This window comes from Myotis myotis, unplaced genomic scaffold, assembly GCF_014108235.1.
Source record: "Myotis myotis isolate mMyoMyo1 unplaced genomic scaffold, mMyoMyo1.p scaffold_m19_p_1, whole genome shotgun sequence".
Lineage (NCBI taxonomy): Eukaryota > Metazoa > Chordata > Mammalia > Chiroptera > Vespertilionidae > Myotis > Myotis myotis.
In genome coordinates, this window is record NW_023416313.1 from 119,147,921 (window position 1) to 119,168,060 (window position 20,140).

The 20,140-nt window shown below is 43.6% G+C and overlaps 1 protein-coding gene and 1 pseudogene across 2 annotated transcripts in view; one reads left to right on the top strand and one right to left on the bottom strand.

The window, feature by feature from the left end:
- Positions 1-20,140, bottom strand: part of HMG20A (high mobility group 20A) — a 137,405-nt gene that overhangs the window by 99,703 nt on the left and 17,562 nt on the right. The window lies entirely within an intron of this gene.
- LOC118676265 lies at positions 14,836-15,575 on the top strand (annotated as a pseudogene).

A 20,140-nucleotide genomic window follows, 5' to 3' on the forward strand; every position in this document is an offset into this window, starting at 1 on the left:
ACCACAGAACCAGTATTACAAGAAATGTTAAAGGGGCCCTGGCTGGTTTGGCTCAGTGGATAGAGCATTGGTCTGTGGACTGAAAGGTCCCAGGTTCGATTCCGGCCAAGGGCATGTACCTTGGTTGCGGGCACATCCCCAGTGGGAGGTGTGCAGGAGGCAGCTGATCAATGTTTCTCTCTCATTAATGTTTCTGGCTCTCTATCCCTCTCCCTTCCTCTCTGTAAAAAATCAATAAAATATATTTTTTAAAAAAATGTTAAAGGGACTTCTTTAAGAAAGAGAGAGAGAAAAAAAGAACAAATATGATGACAATAACTACATACCCGTCAATAATCATTTTAAACATAAATGGATTAAGTACTGAAATCAAAAGACACAGGATGGCTGAATAGATAAGAAAATAAGACTCATTCATATGCTCCCTACAAGAGGCTGAAAGTAAAGGGATGGAAAAAGATATTTCAAGCAAGTGGAAATGAAAACACACACACACACACACACACACACACACACACACACACACACACACACACACGTTGAGGTAGCAATACTCCTATCAGACAAAACAGACTTGAAAACAAAACTATAACAAGAGACAAAGACGGACACTATATAATGATACAAGGATCAATCCAACTAGAGCATATTACACTGGTAAATATTACCCAAACTAAGAGCACCAAAATTTATAAAGCAAATATTGATGAACATAAAGGTATTATAGTATAGTAAGAAGCTAGGGAAATTCCAGGATAAGCAGAATAGGAAAACTAAGACAGATAGTTAAACAACAGTTTGCAGCCATCTAGTAAATCCTATTTTTCCTAAAACAAGGACACTTAAGAGTAAATGGTTTGCACTCTCCTATCCAACGAGAGGGTAAATAGCTTAAATCGTCTTACTCAGGGAGATAGTTAACAGAAATCCAATTAGTAGCATTTGCCAATCACATCCAAGGACAAGACAAATTAAGAAAATAAATCTAACTGGTACATCAGCATAAAGCTGATGAATATTCTATTGATCATCCTCTCCTAAACACCCAGCTTTTAAAATCCCTGAGGTCACAGTGCAGTCTTCCTCCAGGGAGCATGCCAATGCCATTACCTCTCCCTGCACCCCAACACCCCTGATCTTCCTTCTATAGGTACCTATCTCCTCAACTCCAAGGGGCTCAGCCAAACTTGCAACCAGTAGAACAATGGGCAGTGACAGCTCATCTTGGGCTAAATCCCTGAACCTGTCTCCAAAGCCCTCTCTGCTCTGACTTCCCAGTGAGCCAAAGCAGCCCAGCCTAGGCTCTCCTGTGGATTCTTCTGTCAGTAAATTCTTGCTTGCTTTTCTACACTTTGTGTCTTAATTTAAATCTTTCCTTCAAGAAGACAGGAACTGAGGTCTTGTTTCACCAGTAAAAAGGGAGAAATCAGAGCTTTCCCTCCAGGGATAATGCCCATGCCTTTCCCTCCCCCCCTCCCTTTTCCCACCTACCTTTTAGCTCCCCAGGCACTTTACCATTAGCTTCCTCACTCCCAAGCTCCAAGGGCCCTTCCTTTACCTTCATAACTTGTTCCCTAAACCCATCTCTTCTAGGAATTATTACTTCTACCTCTGTGATTTACAAAATAAATGTTCTCTTACAGTTTGGGTCTTGCTCTGAATTCTTTCCTAGCCAGAACCCTAGTACCAAGGGTTGCTGAATCCAGGTTTGGATACTTGGTATCATTCACGCTGCCTAAAACATTAATCTTATTGAATTAGTCCATATTCAAATTTTTCTAACTGTCCCTAAAATGCTTTAATAATATTTCCCCTCAAATCTGGTTCCAATATGGTTCATTCATTGCATTCTCATCATTTTTGAAAGGGCGAGGGCTACGCCCTCCATCTTACCCTGGATCCTCCATGTTGGGGCAGAGGCCATGTGCTCAGAAAAGTGCCTTCTTCCCGAGCCCAGGCCCCTGCTGGCCACGCCCAGGATTTCTTTGAACTAACCAATGACAAGCAAGGGATGTGCGCGCCATAGAGATGACCACATCCTGTGTAACAAGACCCGACTTGCGCCTGGCCAATCGGCAGGGCCACAGCCAGCTCCCCTCCCCTCACTATGAAAGCCCGGATTTTCACATGGGTCTCACTCGGTTTCCGGTCGCTGCATCGACTGGAGGCCCAGGTCGGGTTAGCTAACTCAATAAAGGACCTTCTGCTTTTGCATCGGACTGACTCCCTGGCATGGTTTCTTGGGGATCTTGAATTCTGGGCATAACATTTTGGGGGCTCGTCCGGGATCCCCAACACCATTGAGGGGACTCCCAGTCCGGAGGGCCTGACTGACCGCGGTAGGTCTTGTTTTGTTTGTGTCGCGTGTTTTGTTTTGTATCTATCTGGTGTGAGCTCACTTCTGAAATGCCTGTAAATGCCTGTAATAATGATCTGAGTGGATGCACGGGATCAACAGGTGGGAGGAGCCGGGGGACGCCCCAATCCTCCATCTGAAGGGGTATAGCTTTGCTTCCGCGGAGTCGGAAGGTCTGTAGGAACCCCCTTAATCTGAGACAGGCAGGAGGAGAGTCGGGGGGCGCCCCGATCCTCCATCTGAAGAGGGGAAAATTTGCTTCCGCGGAGTCGGAAGGTCTGTAGGAACCCCTCAATCTGAGAAAAGGCGGGTCGCTCCTGCTGGTTGGCGCATAGCCATCGTCTAGCTTTCGGTTTTTGCTTCCATGGAGTTGGAAGGCTGTACTTTTTTGGGCCCTTTAGTTGTTTGTGTTTCCGTTTTATTTTGTGGACTTGCTGGATTAATAATTTCAAGGAGATTGGGGGAGGCTTTAGAGCTCCCTCAGGAATGGGGAAGTTGTTAGGAATTGAATGGATTGTTTAAACTCTGAATGGATGTCTGGTGAAAGTGTATGAATGTGGAGGGAGGGGGACTGCTCTCACCCCTCCTTTGTGTGGCGGTCAGGCAGCCGCCTGAGTGAGGGTCTGTGGAAACAGGTCACCCCCTCCCCAAGTATTCTAAAATTAAAATCCTTCTTGTAATTGAAAAGCGTTTACAAATTTATAAATGCATCCGGGATTTCTGTGTACATGTAAAGGGAAAAGGCCAGTTTAAAAACAAGTGCGCATAGTTTTGAGCTGAACTTGACCTTTTGCTGTGTACAGAATAAAAACCCGAGACTGTTTTGGCCTTAAAAATGGCAAAGTTGAACCTAAGAAAGAAATACAGACTGGTTTCTCAAGGCCATTTAAAGTAGCTCTTTTGAAATTTCCTGCCCTGAGGCAAAGTACCACCAGGAAGTTGATAATCAAGTTTACATGTGAATAGCTATGGTTTTGTTTCTTGACTTCCCCAACAGGAAAATTGTGACCATTTTAGCAGCTATGTCAGGCTTATTGGCTGGAAACTTAAAGCTTTTAAGTTCAAATCATCTAAAAGTATTGAGATCTATAATACTGAAATGTTGATCTGAGTATGCCTATTATGAAGACTAGAAGATAGAAGTTAATCTATTAATTGAAAATGCCTTATTTTATTTGAAATGTCTAAGATTTAAAGCTCTGAAAGTTTAAAGTGCAAATTGAATCGGGAGAAATTAATTAAATATCTAATGTATAACTTGTTTTTGAAAAAATAGAATGTGTTTTCTCTTAAATGATTAGGAATTCAAAATATGTTACTTCTTGGTCTGATTTTAAAAAGAGGATTAATTTTTAAGATCTCAACTGAAATTTTTAATACAAAAACCAGTTTAAATGTAATTAATATCAAGATAGTTATAAAGGGTATAAACAGCTAATGAGATTTCTGTTTGTCTACAATATAATGTTGGCCATCTACCTTTTAGGGGTTTTGGTTTGCTCTGTCAGAGAACAGTGTAGACAGCCGCCACTTTGAGCTGCCTGACTTGGCAGCCGCCATGTTGGCCGCATGGCCTGCCGCGCCCCTGGGGGCCGCCATCTTGGAATAGCCCCTCCCTCTGACTTAGCCAATCACAAAAGGAGTGTCTGCTCACTAAGGGAGGATAGAATTTCAGAGGTGGAGTTTTAAGGCGGAGTTTTACTGCGGAAATGCGGATGGGGCAAAAAGTGTGCTAGCCTCGCGGATTTATTTAATACTTAATAAATTAGCAATCACGGTCTTAATACCTAGGTTACCCAAGAAAGATTTTTCTTTTTCCTGTGTCTCTTAAAATGTATTGCTAATCACCTAAGAATTAAGGCTAAGAGTTCTAGCTACCTGGAAAGCATGGCCTTGGTGTGATAGGAGAAAAAAAAAGAAATGTTAAGTGAATAATATACCAGTGAGCTGGGACTGTTCACTAATGATGGATTGTGAGAAGGACTAAACATGGCCTAATTTCTCCTTCCTTGGTACCCCTGAAACGTCAGAGGATCCAATGTGTTTAATCCTCTTGAAGGACATTGAATGGTTCTTTCCTTCCTCTTTAACTTTTAGGGGATTGTATCAAGAATCTCTAAGGGTTTTAGAAAGATAGAAAAGAAGCATTCCTAGACAGTTTTCTACTGCCTCTGTTCAGGGACTTGTTCTGTATCTTGACACAACTGAAACTGATTTGTTGGTATTTTGTAGTCATGCACCTCAAAGTTCTTAATGGGGAATGTATCTAGTTATCATGTCTATTTAGTCTTGATTTCCTTGTTCAATATGAGTACCGTTTCTATCTGGATGAAACATAGGTCAAGAATCCTGTCCTGGGACGTGGGAAAGGGAGGCCCCCACATCTGTTCCTGTCAGGCCCCCATCAGGGGACTTGGGCGGTGTTCCTGTTACCTGCTCAAGATCCCAAGACTGTATTTGTTTATATAAGTGTGGAAATATATTCTGTGCTAGGTTGGGATTTTGGAATTCTGGGGTAGATTTAAAAGATATTTGTGACTTTTCTAGTCTGATTGGGACATTTAAGGGTAGGGCTCACAGTTCCTCAGGGCAGAGATTCCATGGGCCCTTCCCCCTGCCTGTGCTGAATTAAGACCCCCACCGCTCTCAAGGTAGACGGCGTCATGACCTGGGTCCATCCGGAAAGACTTCATCACCAAATGGAGCATCGATCGATCAAGATCAACGCAACCCACTCAAGCTCAAGCTACGGAGTGCTTGACCTGCCTGATGCCGGTAACATGACTCGCGATCGCTCCTGTCACCAGGAGCCCCCACGATACTGTGTAATACACTTAGATAATGCCTGCATCTTCATGGACATGGCTCCAAAGAGACAAGGACCATTTATAGGATCACATGTTTAGTGGTAGATTTGGCTACCTGAAGCGGCCATGATGCCAATATTATGTTTCATTGTATTGATATGTTATATTAACCTTTGATTCTTTTGCAGGTTTGAATGTATGTTGGCTGTCCTGGAAGGGAGCTGTGTGGGGTGACCCCCAAAAGTAAAGGGTGCCCATCAGGTTTTGGTCTCTGTTGAGAGACAGCTAACAGTTGACAGCCTGTAATACTGTCTTGCAGGCCTGAGTCACCATGCCCATGTCAGGGGTAGTAAAGCTGGAAAAAGCCTGTTTAGACTAGAAAGTCTGAGGCATGGACCAACAATTACTGTTTTGTTTTAAATCCATGAAAAGAAATTAGCAAGGAAAGTCAGAAAATCTTAGAGTAAATCAGTATGTTTTTCTCCTTATGTAATTCCTCCGAAATCTGGCAATGCTAAGTAAGTACGTTTCTTTGCATAGATTCAGTAAGACTGGTTCCTAATAGTGGTTTTATTAACGGAAAACTTTGACTGGAGTATCATGTTTTAAAGAGCCCTATCTGAGCTCTAAAGACTTGAAGCCACTAAGAATGCCACGAAGAAAGCCTGGTATCCTGCCTGGGAGCCCTGAAGACGGCTGGCGCTGGAGCGTCAGGCCCATGCCCTACCATCCCTGGCGGTTGGTAAGAGTAGAAGGGGAGCAATAAGGATGCCTCTGCATCCCTGCAGAACCCCCACACACTCTGGGCCGCAACAAGTAGTAGGAGGGCTACTGAGATGGGCCTTAAAGCCTGGAGCATGGGCTCAGGTGGAGTTGCTACAGGTGAGGGATTCACCTAACTCAGCAGATACTGCAGGCAGGCCTGATGGCAGCTGGATGGCTTGGCTTCCTGGCCCTACGGGGCACATTAAGGTTCAACCATGAAATTCCAGCAAAGGTAGTCAGTTACCATTCTTGTTGTGTTTATGCAAACATCAGGACAGTAGATAAATTAATCTTGATTTGGCTTTTTAATAGCCATGGAGGAATTTTAAGAAGAAAAATCCTATTTCAATAGAAGTTGTTAAAGCTAAAATGGTTTCTTTCCCTTCCACCGGACCATTTGTTAAGTGTATAAAATAGTTCAGTTGATAGTTCTGTATGCTCACTACGGGCCCCTAGCGACGGTGAAATAGAAGTGCAGTCCGTCTCATGATTGAGCTGGAAGTTCCAAGACAAGGGGGGAATGAAAGGGCGAGGGCTACGCCCTCCATCTTACCCTGGATCCTCCATGTTGGGGCAGAGGCCATGTGCTCAGAAAAGTGCCTTCTTCCCGAGCCCAGGCCCCTGCTGGCCACGCCCAGGATTTCTTTGAACTAACCAATGACAAGCAAGGGATGTGCGCGCCATAGAGATGACCACATCCTGTGTAACAAGACCCGACTTGCGCCTGGCCAATCGGCAGGGCCACAGCCAGCTCCCCTCCCCTCACTATGAAAGCCCGGATTTTCACATGGGTCTCACTCGGTTTCCGGTCGCTGCATCGACTGGAGGCCCGGGTCGGGTTAGCTAACTCAATAAAGGACCTTTTGCTTTTGCATCGGACTGACTCCCTGGCATGGTTTCTTGGGGATCTTGAATTCTGGGCATAACAATTTTCTTTTAATCGAAAGCAGATCCCTGACCTTTCATTCTTTTCCATGATACTGAATTTTGAAAGAACCCAGGCCAAATGTTCTATGGAATGTCCCACATTCTTGATTTGATCAACTGCTTCCTCACGGTGCTATTTAACTTGCTCCTGTACCCCATATTTTCCTGGGAAGTTAGATCTATAGGCTTATGGAAGCCACGCTTTTCACTCTCTTCTCCAGGTTCTACTCATTAACTTTCCAAGAATGTTTCAGAATCCTACTTGCAACACAGAATAAAATACATTTTAATTGTATAACTCTCCAAGACAAAAAAAAGAAAAGGAGAAATCAACAATAATAGTTATTATATGGGACTGTAACACCCATTGACATCAATGGACAGATCATTCAGACAGAAAAATAATAAGAAAAAATGGCTTTAAATGACACATTAGACTACATGGTTTTAATCGATATTTTTAGAGCATTTCACCCCAAAGCAGGATAATATACATTCATATCAAGAATACAGCCTGGCCCTAGCTGGTTTGGCTCCATGGATAGAGCATGGGCTTGTGGACTGAAGGGTTCCAGGTTTGATTCTGGTCAAGGGTACATGCCAGGGTTGCAAAGGCTCAATCCCCAGCGGCGGGGTGCAGGAGGCAGCCGGTCAACGGTTCTCTCTCATTATTGATGTTTCTAGCTCTCTCTCCCTTCCTTCCTGAAATCAATAAAATTAAAAAAATAATGCTGAAACCGGTTTGGCTCAGTGGGCCGAAACCGGTTTGGCTCAGTGGATAGAGCGTCGGCCTGCGGACTGAAAGGTCCCAGGTTCGATTCCGGTCAAGGGCATGTACCTGGGTTGCGGGCATATCCCCAGTAGGAGATGTGCAGGAGGCAGCTGATCGGTATTTCTTTCTCATTGATGTTTCTAACTCTCTATCTCTCTCCCTTCCTCTCTGTAAAAAAATCAATAAAATATATTTAAAAAATAATAATAATAAAAAAAAAATAATAAAAAAGAATACAGCCTGGCCGGCGTGATTCAGTGGTTGAGCCAGGCGGTCACAGTTTGATTCCTGGTCAAGGCACATAACCGCTGTGGGCTCGATCCCCAGTGTGGGGCATGCAGGAGGCAGCCAATCAATGATTCTCTCTCATCATTGATGTTTCTAATCCAGGGGTGGGCAAACTTTTTTACTCAAGGGCCACAATGGGTTCTTAAACTGGACCAGAGGGCCGGAACAAAAGCATGGATGGAGTGTTTGTGTGAACTAATATAAATTCAAAGTAAACATCATTACATAAAAGGGTACAGTCTTTTTTTTTTTTTAGTTTTATTCATTTCAAATGGGCCGGATCCTGCCCGAGGGCCGTAGTTTGCCCACGGCTGTATCTCTCTCTCCTTCTCCCTTCCTCTCTGAAATCCCTATTTTTCAGGGTAAGACTACATGTCAGACTAAAAACAAGTTTCAATAAGTTTAAGAAGACTGGAGTCATATCAAGCATCCTCTAAGATCACAATGGTATTGAGAGGGTTAATTGACATGCAAGCAGATAGGGCAGGGGTCCAGTGGAAAACAAAGGCAGGTGAAACATAGGCAGGGACAGACATGGCAGTCTGAGCAGCCGAATCACAGGAACTAACCAAGCAGAAATAACAACATGTTTCTGAATTCAAAGTGGGAGGCATGGGAAAACAAGGGAGAGCCTAGCAGTGATGGTGAACCTTTTGAGCTCGGCGTGTCAGCATTTTGAAAAACCCTAACTTAACTCTGGTGCCGTGTCACATATAGAAATTTTTTGATATTTGCAACCATAGTAAAACAAAGATTTATATTTTTGACATTTATTTTATATATTTAAATGCCATTTAACAAAGAAAAATCAACCAAAAAAATGAGTTCGTGTGTCACCTCTGACACGCGTGTCATAGGTTCGCCATCACTGGCCTATAGTCACAAGGTGTATGAATACATAGAAACAGAAAGTTCAGCATAGGAACAGAGAAGGAACACATAAAAACAGGGAAAGTTCAGGTCCGTAGCTTGGCAAAAACAATTGAGGGAATCAATCAGGTGACGACACAGGTAGATACAGAGCAGGCTTGTAGCAAATATATACTTCTGGACTACAAGGCTTTAACGGACAACCCATTATTGGGTCACCCTCCCCTTGTGGGGAGTCTGAATCCGCTTGTAATAAATGTTCCACACTTTTGCTTAAATCTTCTGGTGTGCAGAGCTCATTCTTCAGTGTAGCAAGACACGATCCCAGAAAAAACACCTCGGTTCACCGTTCCAGTCATCAGTATTAAACTACAAATCAATTATAGGAATAAGACTGAATAACACAGAAACTCACAAAGACTAAATTAACCTGCTACTTAACGTAGATGGGTTAACAATAGCATCAGAGAAAAAATCAAAATATATCTTAAGCCCTGGTCCTTGTCAGACTGTGTGGGTTCAATTTCCAGTCAAGGGCAAGTACCTAAGTTGCAGGTTGCTCCCCACGCCCGGTAGGGCATATGTAGGAGGTAACCAGTTAATGTGTCTCTTTCACATTGATGTTTCTCTCTCTCTCTCCCCCTCACACTCTTTCACTCTCTCCAAAAAACAACGGAAAAAATATCCTCAGGTGAAAATTAGCAACAACAACAACAAAGATATCTTGAGAAAATGCAAATGCAAACACAATAACCCCAAATCTATGAGACACAGCAAAAGCAGTTCTAAGAGGGAAAGCCATATCAATACAATCCTATCTCAAGAAATAGGAAAAATCTCAAATACATAATCTAACTTTACACCTAAAGGTACTAGGAAAGGGACAATAAACAAAGCCCACAGGGAGAAGGAAGGAAACAAAGAAGCTCAGAGCAGAAAGAAATAAAATAGTCTAACACAACAATACAAAAGTTCAAAGAAAACAAGAGCTGGTTCTTTGAAAAGATAAACAAAATTGATAAACCTTTAATCAAATTCATCAAGAAAAAAAAAGAGGACCCAAATAAATAAAATCAGAATAAAAGAGAAGTGACAACAGACACCACAGAATTTGTAAGAATTTATAATAATTATAAGGATCATAAGAAAATACTATGAACAATTATATGCTAAAAATTACAGTCTGGAAAAAATGGATACATTCCTAAACATACAATCTTCCAAGACCAACTCAAGAAGAAACAGAAAATTTGAACAGACCGGTAACTACTATTGAAATCAAATCAGTAATAAAAAAAAACCTCACAACCAAATAAGTTCAGGACCTGTTAGCTTCATGGGTGAACTTTACCAAAGAAGTAAAAAAGAATTAACACCTAGCTCTGGCTGGTGTGGCTCATTTGGTTGGAGTGTCCTTCCATGCATTTGTAGATGACGAGTTCGATTCCTTGTCAGGGCACATACCTAGGTTGCAGGTTCCAACCCCCATCAGGTGTGGGAGGCAACCTATCAATGTATCTCTCTCACACTGATCTTCGTCTCTCTCTCTCTCTCTCGCTCTCTCTCTCTCTCTCTCTCTGTCCCTTCCTCCCTCTCTCCCTTATTCTCTCCCTCTCCCTTCCTCCATCTCTAAAAGCAATCCTATCTAATAACAGACAAACATGGTAATTGACCATACCTTTGCTATGCCTCCCATTGGCTAATCAGCACGTATGCAAATTAAACAACAAATATGGCGGCTAATTTGCATAATGCAGGCAGAGCGGGCCAGTGCGAGCCGCTATCCGGGCCCCCGTGTGCTGCCTAAGCCCCGCCCCAGCTGGGACCCCATGTGCAGCCCTGGGCAGCGGGGCTTGGCGGTGTGAATGGGCCGCCTAAGCCCCACCCCCAGCCGGGACCCTCGTGTGCTGCCCTGGGCAGTGGGGCTTGGTGGTGCGATTGGCCCGAGGAAGCCCTATTCTTGCAGGAATCCTCCTGCAACGGGCTTCTAGTCTACACTAATAAAAGAGAAACATGCAAATTGATGTCACTCCACTACGCCCACCAGCCAATCAGAGTGGCTATGCAAATTAACCCACAAAGATGGTGGTTAATTTGCATATGCAGATGCAGAGTGAAGACTGAAGACTGAAGACTGAAGAGGCTTGGCTTCTCCGCTGCGGCTGGACCAAAGGCCTGGGTCCTGGGTGCCAGAGGGAAACCGGTGCCAGTAGCGAGGGGAAGGAAGGCCTATTGCGCGAATCTTCGTGCAATGGGCTTCTAGTTAAAAAATAAAAAAGAAATAACATGTATTGTCCTCAAATTATTTTTTTTAAATATATTTTATTGATTTTTTACAGAGAGGAAGGGAGAGAGATAGAGAGTCAGAAACATCGATGAGAGAGAAACATCGATCAGCTGCCTCCTGCACATCTCCTACTGGGGGTGTGCCTGCAACTCGGGTATATGCCCTTGACCGGAATTGAACCGGGGACCCTTCAGTCCGCAGGCCAACGCTCTATACACTGAGCCAAACCGGTTTCGGCTGTCCTCAAATTATTAAAAAAAAAAAAAAAATCAAGAAATGGGAAGGCTCCCAAACTCATTTTATGAGGCTAGCATTACCCTGACTCCAAAACCAAGCACAGACATAACAAAAAAAGAAAATTATAGGTCAATATCCCTGATGAAAGATTCTCCAAAAAAATAAAACACAAAACAAAACAAAAAAACCTCTCAAAAAAAATATTAGCCAATTGAATTCAGCAATACTTGGTCATACAGCATTAGCAAGAGGGATTTATTCCTGGGATACAAGGTTGGTATAATGCCTACAAATTAATTAATATGATATACCACATAAATAAAGTGAAAGACAAAAATCATATGGTCATATCAACAGATGCAGAAAAAGCATTCAACAAAAGCCAGCATCATTAATAACTCTCAGAAAAGTGGGAACAGAGGGAACATAGCTGAACATAGCAAAGGCTTTACGTGACAAACCCACAGTTAACATCATACTCAACAGGGAAAAACTAAAAGCATTTCCCTTAATATCAGGAACAAGAGAAGGATGTCCACTTTCAACAATTTTATCCAACACATTATTGGAAGTCCTAGCTACAGTAATCAGAGAAGAAAAATAAATAAAAGGCATCCAAATTAGAAAGGCAGAAGTAAAACTTCATTATTTGCAGATGACGTGAAACGATACATAGAGAACCCTAAACATGTCACTAAAGAACTATTAGAACTAATAAATGAATTCAGTAAAGTAGCAAAATGCAAAGTTAATATTCACAAACTATGAGAAAGTAAAATTAATCAAATAGGCCTACTTAGAGTTGCAACAATAACAAAAATGAAATACCTAGGAATAAATTTAACCAAGAAGATAAAACACCTGTAAGACATTGAAGAAAGAAACTGAAGAAGATACAAATAAATGGAAGCATATACTGAACTCATGGATAGAAGGATTAACATCATTAAAATGTCCATAATACCCCAAACAGTTGATAGATGCAATGTCATATCTATCAAATTACCAATGACATTTTTCACAGAACTAGAACAAATAATGCTAAAATACAGCAACACTGAAAAAGAACAAATTTCTGTTACCTGATAACAAACTATACTACAAAGCTATAGTAATAAAAATGGCATGGTAAAAACTTAAATGTAAGACCCAAAATCATAAAACTCCTAGAAGACATAGGTAGTAAACTCTCTGGCATTGCTCTTAGTAATACCTTTTTGGATATGTGTCATTGAGAAAGAAAAAAAAAATATAAAGAAACAGAACTAAATCAAATTTAAGTTTTTGCACACAGCAAAGGAAACTAGCAAGAAAACGAAAAGACAATCTACTGATTGGAAGAAAACTGTTGCCAATGATACATCCCATAAGGGTTAATATCCAAAATTTATAAAGAATCCTTTGAACTTAACACCAAAAATAGAAACAATCTAATTAGAACCTGAATATACATTTATCCACAGAGGAAATACAGATAACTAATAGAAATATGAAAAGATGTGTAATGTCACTAATTATCAGAAAAATGAAAATTAAAACCACAATCAGATCTCTGGTGCCCCCTGGTGGTCAGTATGTTCCCACAGTCAACCTCCCCAGCCTGTCCCCCCCACCTGGCTGGCCTGCTGTTTGGTGGGCTGGCCGGCCAACCTCCCAGGGTCCCTCCCCTGGGCCGGCAGGCCCCCACCCATGCACGAATTCGTGCACTGGGCCTCTAGCCAATACATAAAAAGACAAGTGTTGGTGAGAATGTGAAAAAAATTAAACACCTGGGCACTATTGGTGGGAAAGCAAATTGGTGCTGCTACTATGGAATATAGTATGGAAGTTCCTCAAAAAATTAAAACTAGAACTACCTTAAGACACAACAATTCTACTTCTGGATATATTTATCTGAAGAAATCCAAAACACTAATTTGAAAAGATACAGGAGGCTAAATGATCCTGAAAGGAAACCTGGCTTGGGGTGGTGAACACACAATATACAGATTATGTATTATAGAACTGTACCCCTGAAACCTATAGAATTTGATTAACCCAAATAAGTTCAATAAAAAAAGAATAAAGAAAAGATATATGCATCCCTATGTTCACTGCAGCATTATTTATAATAGCCAAAATATGGAAGCAAACTAAGTGCCCATCAATAGACAACCGGATAAAATACACAGTACATATATACAACAGAATAGTACTCGGCCATAAAAAGGAATGAAACCTTACCATCTGCAACAACATGGCTTCACCTACAGGGTAGTGTGCTAAGGTAAATCAGATAGAGAAAGACAAATGCCACGATTTCACTTATATGTGGGCTCAAAACAACAAAATAAACAAACAGAAACAGACTCATAGATACAGAGAACCAACTTATAGTGTCCAGATGGGAGGTAAGTTGGTGGGATGGGTTTTATTAAAAAGGAGAAGAGATTAAGAAGTAAAAAATGGTGGCAGAGTAAACAGAGCTGCACTGATACTCTCCCAGGACCAAACTAAAAATACAACTAAAATATAGAAAAACCACCTGGAAAAATCAACAGAAGACTAGCTGGAAAGAACCCTGATAACCAAGGAAGGAAAAAAACCTGCATAGAGACCAGAAGGAAGTTTGGAGATGCGAAAGGGGTGGTCAGGCTCCCACAGAAAGCAGCTGAAGATCGGGAGGGATATCTCAGCTGTGGAGAGTTCCTATTGAGAACTCTGGGGTCTAAACCCCAAGCTGGTCTCCCCAGCCCAGAGCATCAGAAATGAGAAAGGTGTCCACATAACACCTCCTTGTGAAAAGCAGCAGGGTTGCTGTCTGCCAGCTAGAGGCACCTAAAATGCAGGCACTCTCTTAAAGAGCCAACAAACAAAATTTTCTCTGCAGCCACTCACCTTGATCTCCTGCAGAGGGAGGGCAGAGTGCAATGGAGCTGTGTGAGGAGAGTCCAGGGTTGGGATTCTAGAGTTGGAGTTTGGAGGGGAGCCACCCCAGTTTCCTGTGCTGAATCTTTCCCTCACACTGTGGAGGACACCTTTCTCCAATGGACTTTTGCTATCCAGGTGGTTTTGCCTGGAGGAAAGGCAATTGCCACACCCTGTTGGAAGACCTCTCACCACACCCTGTGGTCAATGGCCTGAGGCCAATCAAAGCTGATAACAATCAGACTGCAGAAAGAGGCAGATCTCTAGAGGCTTTGAATCTTTGCCTGATCTCCTTCTGGGCCCAGAGCTAGGAAAAGGAGACCCTGATGTACATCTTGGTCCTTTCCAAAGGCATCCAACCTCAGCAGAGGGAGCCACAAGCTGTGGATTAATGATAGCCTCAAACAGGGTACTCAGGGCCAGTCAGAAACAGTGTCTGAAATTGTCCTGCACTAAAGTCTGGAAGTCGTAGCAGATCTACCAAATACATAGACACAAACAGGCAGCCAAAATGGGGAGACAAAAATACAACTTTCAAATGAAAGAACAAGAGAATTCTCCAGAAGAGCTAAATGAAATGGAGATAAGAAATTTATCTGACTCTTTTCCAGCTGCAACCATGAAGGGTTCGGAAGAGAGGGGGAAGAAGAAGGTTCCTGCTGTGCCAGAAACCCTCAAGAAAAAGTGAAGGAATTTTGCAGAGCTGAAGATCAAGCGCCTGAGAAAGAAGTTTGCCCAAAAAATGCTTTGAAAGACAAGAAGGAAGCTCATCTATGAAAAGGCTAAGCACTATCACAAAGAATACAGGCAGATGTACAGAACTGAGATTCCAATGGCTAAGATGGCAAGAAAAGCTGGCACTTCCATGTACCTGCCAAACCCAAATGGCATTTGTCATCAGGATCAGAGGTATCAATGGTGTGAGCCCAAAGGTCCGGAAAGTGCTGCAGCTTCTTTGCCTTTGCCAGATCTTCAACAGCAATTTTGTTAAGGTCAACAAGGCTTTGATTAACATGCTGAGGATTCTGGAGCCATATATTGCATGGGGATACCCACATCTTAAGTCAGTAAGTGAACTGATTTACAAGCGTGGTTATGGCAAAATCAACAAAAAATGAATTGCTCTAACAGATTGATTGCTCAATCTCCTGTTAAATATGGCATCATCTGCAAGGAAGATCTGATTCATGAGATGTATACTGTTGGAAAGCGCTTCAAAGAAGTAAACAACTTTCTATGGTCCCTCAAGTTATCTTCTCCACAAGGTGGAATGAAGAAAAGACCACCCATTTTGTAGAAGGTGGAGATGCTGGTAACAGGGAAGACAAGATCAATAGGCTTATTAGAAAAATGAATTAAGGTATCTACCATGGTAATTTTTGTAATCTGGTCAGTTAATAAACTGAGTCCTTTAAAATTGAAAAAAAAGACATTTATCTGTTATAGAGTTTAGAATAATAATGGCAAACATGCTCAACAACATGAGAAAAGATACAGTAATGATGAAAAAAGGACCAGTTGGAAATACAGAATGATGTAGCACTAATAAAAAAGACATTGGGAGGAATACATAGCAGATTAGGGGAAGCCGAGGATAAGATCAGTGTATTAGAAGATAGGGTAGAAAAAAATTACACAGAGAACAACAACAACAAAAGAATTAAAAAACAGGGACAGCTTAAGGGAGCTGTAGGACAACATGAAATGTAACAATATTTGCATAATTGGAGTGTCAGAAGGAAAAGAAAGTGAGCAAGGGATAGAGTTGAAATAATGGCAGAAAACTTCCCTAACCTGGTAAAGGAAAAAGTCATACAAGATAAGGAGGCACAGAGTTCCAAACAAGAAGAACCCAAACAGGCCCATGCCCAGACACATCATAATTAAAATGCCAAAAATTAAAGACAAAGACAGAATCTTAAAGGCAGCAAGAGAAAAGCAAACTATTACAGACAAAGGTGCTCCCATCAGGCTGACAACTGATTTCTCATCAGAAACTCCACAGGCCAGAAGGGAATGGCATGAAGTACTCAAGGTAATGGAAAGCAAGCATCTGAAACCAAGATTACTATATCCAGCAAGGCTATCATTCAAAATAGATGGTGAAATAATGAGCTTCCCAGACAAAAGAAGGCTAAAGGAGTTTATCACCACCAAACCAGCATGGCAAGAAATGCTAAAGGGACTGCTGTAATCAGAAGAAGAAAAAGTGAGAGAAACCTAAGCATACACAATTAAAATAGCAATAAGTAAGTATCCTATCTAATAAAAGAGAAACATGGTAATTAGCGTACGTCTACTACCCTTCCCATTGGCTAATCAGCAAGATATGCAAATTAACTGCCAGCCAAGATGGCGGCCGGCAGCCAGGCAGCTTGAAGCTAACATGAGGCTTGCTTGCTTCAGTGACGGAGGACTCCAACGTTCCCCGCCTGCCTTGCCGGCCTCTGAGCTTGCAGTTTGAAACATTGTTACAAATATAGAAGCTAAACAAAACCCCAAAAACCTGCTTTCAGCCAGCCAGGATCTCAGAGCTGGAGTTGATACAGTGTTTCGATTATAGAACACAAACAAACCAGATACCTGCTTTCAGCAGCAGAGGCCTCAGAGCTGGAGCCAAAGCTAAAGCTGGCCCAGAATAAAAAAAAAGAAAAACTGGAGCAGTTGGGAGCTTCAGTCACCCGCCAGCCTGAAAACAGCCCTCAGCCCCTCACCCAGACTGGCCAGGCATGCCAGTGGGGACCCCCACCCTGAAGGGTGTGTGACCAGCTGCAAACAGCCATCATCCCCTCACCCAGGCTGGCCAGGCACCCCAGTGGGGACCCCCACCCTGATCCAGGACACCCTTCAGGGCAAACCAGCCGGCCCCCAACCGTGCACTAGGCCTCTATCCTATATAGTAGAAAGGTAATATGCCTCCCAGCACCGGGATCAGCGGAGCCACGAGGCCTCCCAGCACCGGGATCAGTGTGACAGGGGGAAGCGCCCAAACCCCCTGATCGCCCTGCGGCTCTGTGTGTGACAGGAGGCGGGGCCACAACCTCCCTATCCGCCCTGCTCTGTTTGTGACAGGGGAAGGCGCCCCAAACCCCTGATCAGCCCTGCTATGTGCCTGATAGGGTGGAGCTCCCCAACCCCCTGACCACCCTGCGGCTCTGTGTGTGACAGGGTGCGGTGCCCCAACCCCCTGATTGGCCCTGCTCTGTGTGTGACAGGGTGCAGCGCACCACCCCCCCCCCCCTTGGGCCATGCTCTGTGTGTGATGGGGTAGAGCCATAACCTCCCCATCGGTCCTGCCCTGAGTGTGAGAGTGGCGGCGCCCCAACCCCTTGATCGGCCCTGCTCTGTGGGTGATAGAGGGCAGCGCCCTAACCCCCTGATCCGCCCTTCTCTGTGCGTGACAGGGGGGAGCTCCCCAACCCCCTGATGGGCCCTGCTCTGTGCGTGACAGGGGGCAGCACCCCAACCCCCTGATTGGCCTTGCTCTGTGCGTGACAGGGGGCAGCACCCCAACCCCCTGATTCGCCCTGCTCTGTGCGTGACGGGGGCAGCGCCCCGACCCCCTGATTGGCCCTGATCTGTGTGTGACAGGGTAGAGCCATAACCTCCCCATCGGCCCTGCCCTGAGTGTGAGAGTGGCGGCACCCGAACCCCTTGATCGGCCCTGCTCTGTGGGTGATAGAGGGTGGCGCCCAAAACCCCTGATCCGCCCTGCTCTGTGTGTGACAGGGGGGAGCTCCCCAACCCCCTGATGGGCCCTGCTCTGTGCATGACAGGGTACAGAGCCCAACCTCCCTGATGGCTCCTGCTCTGTGCGTGACGGGGGGGGGGGGGGGCTGCTGCAACCCCCCAATCGGCCCTACCCTGAGCATGACTGAGGGTGGCATCGCAACCTCCTGATCCGCCCTGCTCTGTGCATGACAGTGGGCGGTGTCCCAACTCCCCAATCGACCCTGCTCTGAGCCCGACCAGGGGCTGCACCTAGGGATTGGGCCTGCCCTCTGCCAACCGGGAGCAGGCCTAAGCTAGCAGGTCATTATCTCCCGAGGGGTCCCAGACTGTGAGAGGGCACAGGCTGGGCTGAGGGACCGCCCCCTACCCCGATTGCACAAATTTTTGTGCACCGGGCCTCTAGTCTATTAATAACCTTAAATGTATATGGATTAAAAGATCCAATCAAAAGACATAGGGGTAGTTGAATGACTACAAAGACATGACCCAATTACATGCTGTTTACAAGAGACCCAACTCAGAACAAAGGACTCACACAGGATGACAACAAAGGGATGTAAAATTTTTTTTCCATGCAAATGGAAACAAACCAACAAAAAAAGCTGGAGTAGCCATACTCATATTTGACAAAGTAGACTTCAAAATTAAGGCCATCACAACAGGAAAAAAGGTCACTACATATACTAAAGGGTTCAATCCAATAAGAGGATATAACCCTGGTAAACATATGCACCCAATATAGGAGCACCTAAATACATAAAAAAACTTCTAGAGGACTTTAAGGGAGAGATCAACAGCAATACAGTAGTGGTAGGGGATTTTTATACTTCCTTGATTTCACTGGACAGGTCTTCCAGACAAAAATTAAGAAAGAAACAGTGACTCTAAATGACACACTGGATCAAATGGATTTGATTAACATGCATAGAACATTTCACCCCAAAACTGCAGAATATACATTCTTCTCAAGTGCCCATGGGTCATTCTCAAAGATACACCACATGTTAGGGCACCAAACAAGTCTCTACAAGCTCAAAATTGAAATCATATCAATCATCTTCTCAGACCTTAATGGATTGAAATAAGAAATCAACTATAGTAAAAACACTCAAAAACCTTCAAACACACAGAGGCAAAATACCATGTTATTACACGATGAATGGGTTATCAATGAGATAAAGAAAGAAAACCTTCCTGGAAATAAATTAAAATGAACACACAACAACCCCAAATCTATGGGACACAGCAAAAGCAGTTCTGAGAGGGAACTTCATAGCATTACAGGCCTACCTCAAAAAAGAAGAAAAATTAATAACAAACTACCAGTATTTAACCCTACAATTTAAAGAATTAGAAAGAGAACAAGAAGTACAAATTAGTAGTTACTAAATAGTCATGGGCATGGAAAATATAGCATAGGGATTATAGTCAATTATATTGTAACTAGAGGCCCAATGCATGAAATTCTTGCAAGGGGCTTGGCCCTCACGTACCCAGCTGCCTGGGCCCTCGCAGCCCAGGCTGCATCCAGAAGGTTGTCCGGATGGTTGTTCTGCTGTTTGGCCTAATTAGCATATTAGCTCTTTATTATATAGGATAACTATGTTTGGTGCAGCTGAGTACTAGATTTATAAGGGTGGTTACTTTGTAAATTATATAAATACTAGTAGCCCGGTGCACGAAATTCATGCACTAGGGTGGGGGGGGGGCCCTCAGTCTGGCCTTCACCCTCTCCAATCTGAGACCCCTCAGGGAATGTCCAACTACCTGTTTATGCCCACACTTTTAACAGATAACAGCTCCATTGTTGTTTCTTTCTAATGCTTTAAACCATTGGAATTAGTAGGTATTCAAAGTGTGTATACATTTTGGGGGGACACCCTGTATATCTCTAGTCAGCGGTGAAAGAAACCAATAGCAGATTTAGAATCCCCAGACAGGGAACCTCGCTCATTCCCCATGTCTCCCCGCTTCACTTTCCACCTTCGTGGGCAGCAGGAGAATCAACGTTTTCTCTCATTAATTCGGAAAAGCACGTCCTGTCACCCGCTGCCCAGCAGGAGTGTGCTAGGCCCCAAGCAAGGAAGGCTCAGTCAGGGCAGCCTTTGCTCATGGGTGCTGGCACCCAAAGTGCACATTCCTCCTCTACAGTTGCCCTGACTATTCCACTGTTTTACTGAGAGAACAGAATT